The sequence below is a fragment of the Lathyrus oleraceus genome, chromosome 6 (assembly GCF_024323335.1).
Source record: "Lathyrus oleraceus cultivar Zhongwan6 chromosome 6, CAAS_Psat_ZW6_1.0, whole genome shotgun sequence".
In the NCBI taxonomy this organism is placed as follows: domain Eukaryota; kingdom Viridiplantae; phylum Streptophyta; class Magnoliopsida; order Fabales; family Fabaceae; genus Lathyrus; species Lathyrus oleraceus.
Window position 1 is genome coordinate 286,153,633 of NC_066584.1, and position 13,383 is coordinate 286,167,015.

Below are 13,383 nucleotides of genomic sequence, written 5' to 3' on the forward strand. Positions count from 1 at the left end.
CTTCTCTTCTTCCTCACTCATCTAGGTTTTGGAAGAGGAAATATGATCAGCTTGCCAAGGAGAAGGCCGATATGGAAGCAACCTATGAGAGAGAGGTGAAGAGGCTTCGTGCAACTTATCATCCGATTTAGAGAGCTTTGGATGATTGTTTCTAGGGCTCCATAGGATGTTCATTCTCCTTTTCTCTGGTATTGTATTTGGTTACCAAAACTGTACTACTTCTTTGGTGTAAAAACTTTCCAAATATCATTGCTATGAGTCTTCCATATATGTCTTAAAAGTTCAATATTTTTCAAATGTTTGCAAATAGATCTCTATAAAGTTCCTCTGATAAAAAACAAATCATATGCACAAGCATTGCATGCATCATATGCATAAGTAGGTTTTGTTCCGAGCTCTTGATCAGTGGTCTAACTCTTTGCTCTTTATTTATTTTGAAAACAAGCTAACGCACCGGTATAACACCAGAGCCAACCATCCAAAGATAATGGAGCATCTAGAGCAAGAGAACAGAGAGCTGAAGGAAGAGATTGCTAGGCTAACTGCCATGATGGAGTCAGTTCTGGACGCCCAGAGCCAAGCTTCGCCAACTCCTGCAACTCCTCCCGCGAGGATGGTTATTTCTGAGATAGCTGCGTCAACCGTGCCTGTTGCAACAACCCATTTCGCTCCATCTATTCCAGACGGATTCCCTTGGGGAATGCCTTCTAATTTTGTGCTAGAGGGTTTTTCTCCTACTCTCGCCTCCATGCCGGCATCTAGCCTGGTCCTATCTGTGCCACCTCCCGTTGTGCACACCTTACCCCGTGTTGAAGACACTATCTATCATTCTGAGCCATCTGAGGACCCGAACATTTATGAAAAGATGGACAAGATGAAAGACCAATTCCTTGAGCTGCGCAAGAAACTGAAGACTCTGAGGGGTAAGGACCTCTTTGGGAAAAGTGTTGTTGAGTTGTGCCTAGTGCCCAATGGCGCATCCGCGAAAAAACAACCGGCGGGACTCAAATAAAAACACAACACAGAGCCGCCACTGCGCGTTATTTATCCCAAGATAGGGAAAGGAAACGCTCAGAGAAACCTGGAAAGGAAATGGTCTCGCGACCAAAGAGAAAGGGTAAGGGAGTCGGTTACGCAAGGGGAAGGTATTAGCACCCCTCACGTCCGTCGTACTCGACGGGATCCACGTTCTAAAATAAAGAATAGGTTGCTAAACATCACACACACACACAGGGAACGCAGGAGGGGTTAACAGAAGGGAGCTCGATAGGACGTCGCATCCTATGCCTACATATCTTATCTGGAACAAGAATCAGAGCCACTGTAGTTCGGCTTACGCACGCCAAACAACACAACACACAAACAAGCAAGGGTGGCAAACATGGAGCCCGACAACCACTTGATGGAATTACGTCAGCATCCGAACCAAAACGCACTCAAAAGGGCAAACGTGGAGCCCGACAGCCAATCACTGGGCTTACGTCGGCATCCGGACCCAAGCATACACAATCAGATAACAAGTAAACACACGCAAAAAAGAAAAAGGTTGCCCGGAGTGGTCTCGCACGACCACCTGCCTACATACCTCGTCTGGAACGAGGATCAGGGCGATGTAGTTCCCCTGAAAGGGACTGAATTGCTAGCCAGAAACCAGGGAAAGACACACTACTAGGGAGCTGGACTCGAGCCTAGTGTTGTCATGCATCGTTACCCTAAGTTCGGTTTTCTATCCTACTTGCATAAGCAAACTACTCCTATCCAGGAAAGAAGCAAGCACACAAGCATACAGAATAATTCAAGCATACATCAAATGAGAACAAGCATCTCAAACAGATATCCATATAGCACGCACTATAACCAAACAAGTGGCTCACACAATAGGTTTGACTGCCTCAGCAAGTCGTCTGTACGGGCTGTGTTTGCTCTTAACCTTGCCATTACGAGGCTAAGGTGAAGCAGATGAAAGGATGAAGTGAGGATCAGACCTCACAGCTCTTATCCCTAACCAGGGAGAGCTTCTGACAAATGAGCATGGGTCCAGAATGGGGGAACCCTTCTATACTTAGAGACTCTGACACAATGTGCACTGCACGGATCTTGGGCTTGTAATCTCAATGCTACAACCATGTAATGGGAGCAAGGAGAAGACTCACAGAATAGTGGGGGATAGATTGCATATCCCTACCTTCCACCAATTGCCTTGATTAAGGACTTTACCTGCTTAGGCACAATATTAAACAATCACAATCATTGCCTCTTAAGGAGGACTTCAGACATTTTGCCCGGTCAAATAACAGACCGGGTCTCCAGACTACATGAAGTTAGGAAGTTATACCTCAATGCAAGTTGCTTAAGCAAAGCAAAGCAAAAGTTCACAAGGAACTGAGCAACTAAAAGTACCTGGAAACAGTCAAACACAGTTAGTACTCAGACATACCAAAATAAACAGCAAGTATTAATCAGTCAGACTATACAAACTAATGCACAATCAAGGCAAGCTATAAGCTCAAGCCCAAGCTTCACAACCTACAAAACAAAGTTGTGTTAGTGTCCAAACATCCAATAAACTCATTTGAATTAACTTGGATCATTCTCCATAAACATTGCACCTTTTCATCCTGAAAAATCAATCAAATGTTAGAAACTAGACCACTAGGCCAAGCCTGGGGTCCAAAGGCAAGAAAAATTCCTAAACAGCAAGGTATCTCTAACCAAAGTCAAATTAATGTCAAACAAGAGCCAACACAATTAGTCCCATGTCCATATCATTCATCATGTTCCTTTCATGCACAAAACAATCCAAACTAGTTCAAATGGAACACCAAACATCCAAACAGAACTATTGCATTCAAATCCATATCAAAACAAATCCAAAAAATCTCAAATAAATTACACCTAAACAGGGTCTATTCAAGGTATGGCACACAAAATTTCAGCTTAATTGGGCAAAGGAAACCATGTCAATGAAAATCAACAAAAACAGACACAATTACATACTCCAAATCACAACATCAACACATGCTTCCACTTCAAAAATTCATAAGTCCATGAAAACAATAAAGAAATGACTGGGACCAAAACAGGGATGTCATACAATGTGTCTATAACATTCCTACCAAATTTCATGATCATTCAATACCATATGAGCATTCCACATCAAATCTACCAACATGTATCACATGAACTTGCACAATCAACCACCAGAGATGAAAAATAGCAATCAAATTGAAAATGCCACATAAAATTCCACAAAAATTCACATAGCATCTTAACATGTTAATGAACATCCATGCAAAATTTCATATTATTCTAACAAGTATAGGTCACTCAAAAAAATCCAGCAAATTGACATAATGAGGTGTGACACCAATTGTCACACCTAAGTTCCGAAAATTCATAACTCAATGACCAGGAATCAAAAATTCACAAAGTGTACATGGAAATAAACATCAACCAGTCTACAATTACCACAAAAATTTTCAGGCATTTATTTTAGAATATGAGAATTTCCCAATCAAAATGGTAGAATGTATCAAATATAGCACATGTGAAACAAACCTAAGTCAAACATAAATATTACCATGCACAACTTCAACCAATAGGTCAAAAAAATTCTACAGTCAACAAGGAAGTCAACACAAAAATTCCTACATTTTTCTGATTTTTTAATGATTTTTTATGAATTTTTTAAACATGTTAATGAATTTTTATGAATTAATTTAATTAATTAAAATATCCAGTGGCACTCTGGTAATTAGTGGAGCGCGGGGGAGGGAAACACGTTATTTGAAAATTCAAACGGATTCAAAGATCAAACAAGCATTTCATCATCACTTTCATTCAGAAATTCCCAGGAACACGCATGAACATGAATTTTCAAATCAACACCAAAATGCGCAAATGAATAGCCGTTCAAACCGTCTTAACATGTACAATCCACATATCAACTTAATCTAACCTAAATGTTGCTATATCACGTGAATCGATCAACTTAGGGTTTTGGTTCGAAACTTCCAATCCAGATTTCTTAGCCTACAGTGCATCATTTCACAAACCAAGCACATCACCATAACCTACGTTCTAAGCTCTACAAAACGCACCTAAGCACTTGAAAAATCGTGACACTCGAAAAATCACATACCTGGAATGGCAGTGGTGTTCTAGCTGTTCTTTGCGTGCTTCAACCTCAAACAGATGAACTAGATGCTTCAGGGAGTTGAATGATGTGATTAGGTTTGATTGAAACAGCTCCTAACGCGCGAAATCACAATTCACCATGAATGATGCTTCTTCGAACAGTCGTGTTTGGAGGCTTGATTGATGATGAGAAGCAAAAACAGATGTAGAAGATGATGATACAAGATCAATGCAAGAAGAATTTCGAAGATTGAGCCAATATTGAAGAAGATTGATGGATTTGAAGGTTTTGTGTTCTTGAGAGAAGTTGAAGAGAATGAAGAGTTTTCAGATCTGATTTTGGGAAGTGTGAGTTTCTGTTATGATTATCATGTGATTAGGAATATATATGTGTGCTTAAACCATGATTAACCATGCTAATTAACCAAATTGCATTTGTTAGTGAAATGTTAATTTTCAAGCCTAAGGGCAAAATTGGAATTTCATAAGCCAGCTCATTGCCACCTCTTTGACAGCTCACACAACTTCCAAATGCCATGTGTGAGCTGTTGCCACTTGCCTCACTCTCATTGGATGTGTATTTTTGAAATTCACCATGTAATGCCACTTTGTCCAATTTTGCAATTTCATTTTTCAAGTCAAATTCCAAACCACAAACCTTAGGCATGAAATGATGATTCCAACAACTTTTAAATACCATTTGTGAGGTGTTGCAAAAATCCCCACTCAAAAATTCCAATTATTTCACAAGTTGGACAATTTTGCCCTTGGTCCATTTTAACTGTCCAGTTGAAATTTGACTTTTTGCATTGACCTTTTTTGAGAAAATCCAATTATGCACCATGAAAGTACATGTCAAATGGAGTTTGTGCATATAAAGAACTTGCAATTTGGACAAACCATGTGGAAATTATGGCCTCCTGATTATGGGTCATTTCTGAAATTCACTGAGCCATAATTTTCCAACCATACATGGGATTTTCAAGTTCTTGGACTTTTTGGAAATTTGAGAACAAGATCTACAACTTTCATGTTGAACAAATTTTCATTTGAAGCTTCCTTGGACACGTGGCTTTGAGGTCCAAAACTTTCCATTTTTGGAAACTTCAATTACAAGTCACTTTCTATTTTTGGCAGTTTTTGTTCTGACTTGATTTTCTTCATTCTTAAGCTTTGAGATGTCAAATAACACTTGTTCCAACATGAATGAAGTGCATCCAACTCATTTCCATCTCCAAATCCATTAAATCATGCACAGTTGACTACAGTTGACTTTTCAGCTGACAGATGAATTTGGCCATGCATAGATCAAATTGAACCCCATAACCATCATAAACCCCATCTCCTGATCATGCCCTGACTGGCCCAATGCAACTGATTAGGGTTGACCAGTGGTCAAAACCCTAATCTCAAGGAATCTGCCTCCACACTTGATTCTTCTGATGATAACCAACCATGATGATGATGATGTACCATTGCAATCAAGATGAAGATCAATGTCCATTGAGAATCATGAAACCCTAATTCACAGTCCAATCCTCAGATGGCCCATGATCAGTCAATAAACCCTAGGCTTGCACTTTGACTTCCTCATCTTCTGATCAAGACTTGGGAGTATGGCTTGCACAATGTAACCACATGATATGCAATATGACATGCCTAATGCCCTAAAAACGTATGCAATATGTTAATGCTAGTCCCAAGAGAGGAGGGCAAATTTTGAGGTGTTACACCCAACATGAAGATCCCTGTAAAATTCAAAGTACCTGACTTTGAGAAATACAAGGGAAACACATGCCCACTCAGCCATCTTGTGATGTATGCTCGCAAGATGTCAACTCAGACTGATAACGATCAACTGCTGATCCACTACTTTCAGGATAGCCTGACAGGTGCTGCGCTCCGGTGGTATATGGGGATGGAGAGTGCAAGCATCCGTTCTTTCAATGATCTAGGAGAGGCCTTCGTCAAGCAGTATAAATATAATGTGGATATGGCTTCGGATAGGGACCAATTGAGGGTGATGTCGCAGAAGGACAAAGATACCTTTAAGGAGTACACCCAGAGATGGCGAGAGTTGGCAGCTCAGATAGTGCCACCCCTAGAAGAGAAGGAGGTGACAAAGTTCTTCTTGAAGACTTTGAGCTCTTTCTATTATGGAAGAATGATCGCCAATGCTCCCTCAGACTTCACCGAAATGGTGAATATAGGGATGAGATTGGAAGAAGGGGTCCGTGAAGGACGGTTATCCAGAGAAGATAGCTCCTCAACAAAGAAGTATGGAGGTTTTGTGAGGAAGAAAGAGGGAGAGGCTTATGATGTGTCCTCTCATACTAAAAGAAGGCCCTCCGTGAGGAGGAAAGATGTGCGTCCTTCCGTCAACCAACACCAGGTGGCTCATATAGCACCTGCTTTTCGAGAAGTTCACCATTAACAACAACAACAACATCGTCAAGAACAACAGGCCTACCATCCTCGCAACAATAATAACACCAACACCAACAATTACGAGAGGAAGAGGGTAACTTTTGACCCGATCTCGATGACATATGCTGAGCTCTATCCTTCTTTGATTGATAGAAAGCTGATAACTCCTCGCGATCCTCCTGTTGTACCAGCCAACCCTCAGTGGTGGTATAAGCCAGAGCTTCATTGTGTATATCATTCCGGTGCTCCCGGACATGACGTGGAGAACTGTTACCCATTGAAGACCAAGGTGGAAGACCTTGTGAGAAGTGGTATATTATTTTTCGAGGACGTAGGTCCAAATGTCAAGAAGAACCCATTGCCCGAGCATGGGAAAACAACTGTTAATATGGTCCAGGGATGCCCTGGCAAATATAAAGTCCTTTATGTGAATGACATAAGGTAATCTTTAGTCGAGATGCATAAACTGTTGTTTGAACACAGCCATTACGAGCATGACCATGATAGGTGCCAGGTGTGCACTATCAATGAGAGAGGATGCCGACAAGTAAGAAAGGACATCCAAGAGATGATTAATCAGGGGATGATTGAAATACTTCAGAATCGTAATGAGGACGAAGTTGATGTTATCACCCCGGTGTTTAAAATTCTTGAGCCTGTTGTCGTCATGTATGATGGCAGCAAGAAAAAGGTATCACCAGCTCTTGTGATCAAGCCAGCGGGTCCTCTACCGTATGTATCGGACAAGGTTGTTCCCTACCGATATAATGCTATAATGATGGAGGATGGAAAGGAGGTATTGTTGCCCTCAACTTCCGTAGTGAGAATTTTTGACGTCAGTGGTGTGACCCGTAGTGGTCGTGTTTTCTCGGCGTAGCCGAAATCCCATGAAGATGTCATGAAGAGAACTGTTGTTAATTCTGCCGGTCCCGTGGAGACTTCTTCTTCAAACAATCTTGTTCCTGTTGTTGACCCTGTTGCTATTAAGAATAACAACACTCCTGTCCTGGTTGGCCAGTATGGCATGTTAAAAGAGGACGGTGATGAGATGCTGAGGCTCATCAAGAGGAGTGAATACAATGTTGGTGATCAGCTGCTACAAACTCCATCAAAGATATTTTTCTTATCTTTGTTGATGAATTCTGAGCCACACCGCGAAGCTTTGCAGAGGGTGTTGGACGTGGCATACGTGGACCATGATGTCACAATTGAACAGTTTGATAGCATTGTTGCAAACATAACTGCTTGCAACAATTTGAGCTTCTGCGATGCTGGTCTTCCCGAGGAGGGGAAAGACCACAATTTGGCTTTACACATATCAATGAATTGTAAGGATGATGCCCTGTCCAATGTGTTGGTGGACACAGGGTCATCACTTAATGTATTGCCAAAATCCACTCTTGCCAAACTTTCATATCATAGGCCTCCCATGAGGCAGAGTGGAGTGGTTGTGAAGGAGTTTGATGGATCACGAATGTAGCGGGGTATTCGTTACCATTATAAATATTGACTAAATCCAAGGTAAACCATACAAGTCGAGTCGCCACCACACTTCTATTTATCCAAAGGAATGGTTAGAAAGCGAACAAAAACCTAATAGTTTTAACAAAACTAATAAAAGAAACAGAGATCTGGGTAAGGGGTTGGTTATGCAATGGGAAGGTGTTAGGCACCCAAAACATCCTAGGTACTCCTAGGGAGCCCTTTTCATACTTGTGAAGGTTGTTTTGTGAAAACTTTATTTGTGCAAACATGATTGAAGAGATGAGAAGAGAATGTACAAGTTATTTACATTTTGTGTTTGGATGGATAAACCCATTGCCTACGTACCATCTTATAAAAAGATTAGGATCAAAACCTCGTAGTTCGGGGTAAAAATCTCAAAAAACAAATTGGTAAATTGATTGGTCCAAAAGCCTTAAGATCTTTTGTTATCAAAGGGAGAAAACTCAACCTAAAACCACAAATCCACCATGTGAGGATAGCTTCAACATGCTAGTGAGGGGTTAACCCTATAATAAGCATGGAAGACTCATTGTCCATCACTAAGGATATAGGTGAGTATTACATCTACCACAAGGATAACTCAAACCTAATAGCTAAAGGTTATGGAAAATTTTGATTAAGGAAGTGGCCACTGGAACCACAAAAAGGAAATTTGAATGGGTTATATTTACGAATTAGAAGTATATACAAAAATGGTCAAAGTTGACTTAAAGATTCAATTCAAAATGAGTGTTATGAAAAGAAAGTTTGAAAATCAAAAGCATAAGGCTTAGGTTTCTAATGTTGAAAACAAAGGTTAAATGTTTGCACAAAAAGGGTTTTGGCTTGGATTAGAGTGGAGGGATGAAGAAGAAGGGCTAAGTCCTAAAGAGAACAAAAAGATGAGGGATAAGAAATGAAACCACACTAGGAGTTCCTCTCTTGAGATCATATTGGTGATCCAAGTAGCTCCCATCCTTTGGAATAAGCAAGCACAAAGTATAAGCAATCAAACAAATCTCATAAGAGATCCTCAATGTATCTTGTATCTTCTACTTGGATGAACACGGTAATGATCCTCCAAATAAGCTCAAATGGAAACTCCTAGTTCAAGAGCACACACATCAAAAGTTCCATGGGGTAAAGCACTCTCCTAACCAGAGACCAGGGAAACAACAAACTAAAAGGGAGATTAAGACTCGAGCTTAATAGTTGTCATGCAATCAACATCCCTAAGTTGAGGTTTCTAACAAGAACTTAACTCACAAGTAAACAAACATCACACACTATATCCATACAAGAGGCTCAAACAATGGGTGGGCTTTAGTCAAGAGGGGTCATGTCAACCTCGACAAACAAGCCAAACTGTAATGGGTAATCTGTAGCTCTTAACCACTAACATTGAACGTTAGGGTGAAGCTGATCAAAATGGTAATGAGGATGAGACCTCATGCTCTTAACCCTGGCCAGGGTGAGCTCATGACAAAGGAAGCGTGGGGATCCAGAAAGTGGGATCCTTTTCCACTTGACAGACTCTGGACAAAGATCTGGGGCACATGTTCAGAAGCATCAGCACGTAGTGCGAGCATAAAGAACGACACACTGAATAACGGGGGATTGGCTACTAATCCCTTTTATCCGTCAATTGCCTCTTCTCTTGGAGGTCTTAACAAATAACACATGCCTCTTATTGGAGGTCTTTGAGCATAATTTTAAACAAACACAAATAGAGCCTCTGAAGGAGGACTTGCCAACAAAATGCCTGCCAAAAAGGTGACAGAACTTCAGACTACATGAAGTAAGAAGCTAACTACCTGAGTGGTGTGTCAACCATAATCCAATGCTCAAGAAAGAGCTAAAGCAAGCAAGCAACTAAGGTACCTGTACAAAGACTAAACAATTAGTACTTCAGTCATACAACCAGAAAACAAACAGTGAAACCCTCTAACAGTTACACAATTCAGTGCATAAGTGCCCTAGCACTCAAATGAGCTCATGAGTTCACCACATCAATTAGAACCCTACAAAATAACAATAGGTCAGTACTCAAATGCATTTGTATCTCACAAGATCAATGATGAGTATCCAAACCTGAAACACAAGACAAAGTTAGTTTATGTGCATTTAAACAACACAACAAAACACCAACAAACAAAGGCATAAGAGATGAATTCAAAACCTAACCAAATGACCAAACCAGAACCCAATCTTCTACACATTACACCTTCCAACACTCCACTAAATTTCCTCAAAAGGACCAGCATCAAATTAATAACCAAATGCCTCAAACTGCCTATGCCATGCAATGACCAAAAATAGGCACAAAATGAACTTCCAACTTAGAAAATTCATATCAAATCATAAATGCATGCAATGACTTTGAGATTTTTTGTATAAGTTTCTCATGCCATGAATGTTCAACATGCAAAAAATCAAATCCAGAATGATGCAAATGCTATATGAACAAAAATGCACCAATTCAATGTCAAAAATGTGACACAAATTGTCACACTTTTCTCTATGTGTCAAAAATGATGATAACATGTGAGAAAAAAAATCCAAACCAGTGACCAAAAATTCATATTATGTATGAATGTCAAGCATGCAAAAAATTGGATCAAACGGCTCAAAAATGAGGATTTCACAAGGCATTGAATGCAATAGGTCAAATTGGCACAACATCAATTCAAAAATTCACAAATAAAAATCAAGACATCAACAATTCATGAATTCAGCACCATAAAAAAGTAGACATCAATACAAAACTATGAAAAAAAATTGGGACTCATTTGGATCATTTTTGCATTTTTTATGAATTAAACAAAATGACTAAAATAATTGGAAAATGCATGGAAAATTGAGGGAAAAGAATTAATTCAAATAAACTCAGAAATAACCACAGCCATCAGATATGGCGTGCATCAAGATCAAAGGCTCAGATTTGAATACATGAAACGCACTGTTTCACTTAACCCAGTCAGCATGCCACTCAGCGCTTCAACGCATGCGTGGCTCAAACAAAACGCGTTCCCCCAATCACTCTGCCACGCAGTGCACACATGGAGTCCACATCAACTAAACCCTAGCAATACACAGACGCCATAGCTACAGCTCTGGTCGTCTTCTCCGACGACTCACGCGGAAGCGCCACTCAATAAATTTCCAGAAATTCACCAAACTTATATCATTCGATTCATCTTTCAACGAGGATTCCAAATATGACCTTAATTCTTCCTAGATTTTGCAGATCGAAGTGAATAAGATTCTAGATCCAAACTTTTAGTCAACCTAACATCTTCAATACTCACTCATTTTCAATTCTAAACATATGTACATGCTCTACTCAACAAGATCTACAGTTCTATGGCTTAAAAACAGCAAAAGGAGAGATCGAAATTGAAGTCACCTTGGATTGGAGAGCTCTGAAAACGTGTCCTCACGCGCTCATCTGCTCCAGATCTTCTCCTATGCACTTCTTTTGAAGCTTTAAGCAAAGAGCAATGGCTGAAACCACTTGAATTCACCTCAATTTCCAAAATCCATCAACATGATAATGCATATGAACTGCTCGAAATCTTGATGAATTGCACCAAACAAATGATGATTCTTGATCAGTGAAGGATGAGGATCAAGAATATGTAAAGATCTTTGAGCTTTGTGTGAAGAAAATGAGAATTCGAAGTGAGAGAATTTTGGAGAGTTCTTGAATTTTCAGATCTGAAATGGTGGTCCTTTTAGTTATGATTAGGGTTTCTGTTTATATACTCCATGCTAATGACAATGCTAATCATATTTTCCATCCACTAATCATGATTAATGAGATATGAAGCAATTTGCAAAAATGCAAAATGAGCTCATGTGCCGATAATACATGTGATCAGCTCCATGTTAAGCTTCCAATTCACTTATGGACATCCAATGGTCATGATTTGAAGATCAATTAGCTTGCATCTTAAGCCAAAAATGAATGTTGAATATTTTCTTCATTTTGCACATGTGTGGAATAATGAACATACACACTTTTCTCATGCATGGCAAAGCTCATTTTGAGATGTCTTGAACATGAGAAGCATTTTGCCAAAAGAATGAACCAATTTGGAGCATTGTATCAAAAGTTAGGCCATTTTAAATTTCCATGCACACTTTGTGATCAAATGACCATAACTTCTCAACCATTCATCATATGGACGTGAATTAGGACTTTTTGGAAAGGGGAGACAAAAATATACAACTTTCATGTTCACCAAAAATCCATTTGAAACTTCTTTGACATTGACAAGTCAAGTTGAAAGTGGACCAAAAACTTGCCAAATTTGGAAACTTTGAATTATAGGTCATTTTCCATTTTTAGTAACTTTTGCCATGACCTTTGAATCTTCAAGATGGATGTTTAGAATGATGAATAGACCCCATTTGAACATGATTGAGGTGTCTCAACTCATTTCCCCCATCTCATAGCCCTCAGTTGACTGCACAGTTGACTTTTGGTCCTCAGATGACCTTGAAATGTCTTGATTAACTTGAGCCTCTACCACTTGGTGAAATGGCTTCAAAATGAAACCCTAGCTCATGTAAGCTCCTTATAATAATCATGTGATCCTCATCCCAAGAAAATACCTCATCTCTTGCACAAATGAACTTCTTGAAGCTCTTGACCTGGTGATTGCTTAAGCTACAAACAAAAGATGTTAGTGACATATTTTTGTGCTTTTGGTTAGTAAATAAAACAAGAAAAACAATGATATAAAATTCAAGCATGCTTAGTGATCTCAAACCACTCACAAGAGATCCCTACCCAAAGGGAAAGGGAGCCGCGATGCTCAAAGATCCTTGAGGCTATGCAATGCAATGTTATGATGCCATGAGGGATCTTAGGGACAAAAATGGGGTCTTACAGCGAAAAACTGTGATCGGTGAATTAGAACTCCCGATCAAGATTGGACCTGGTGATTTCCATATCACCTTTCAGGTCATGGACATCCATCCGTCTTATATCTGTTTGCTTGGCAGACCATGGATTCACGAGGCAGGCGCTGTGACATCTACCCTACACCAAAAGTTGAAGTTTGTGAAAAACAAAAAATTGGTGGTGATAGGGGGAGAGAAGGCTCTCTTGGTCAGTCATTTATCTTCCTTTTCCTATATTGATGCTGAGGCTGAGGTTGGGACTCCGTTCCAAGCCTTGTCTATTGCTGAGCCTTCAGGGAAAGGACTTTCTTCATTTGTCTCCTACAATGATGCAAAGTTGGCCATTGAGCATCATACAACTACTTGTTTGGGGAAAATGATCAAGTTGGAAGACAACAAGTCCTGAGCTGGTATATGGTATTCTTC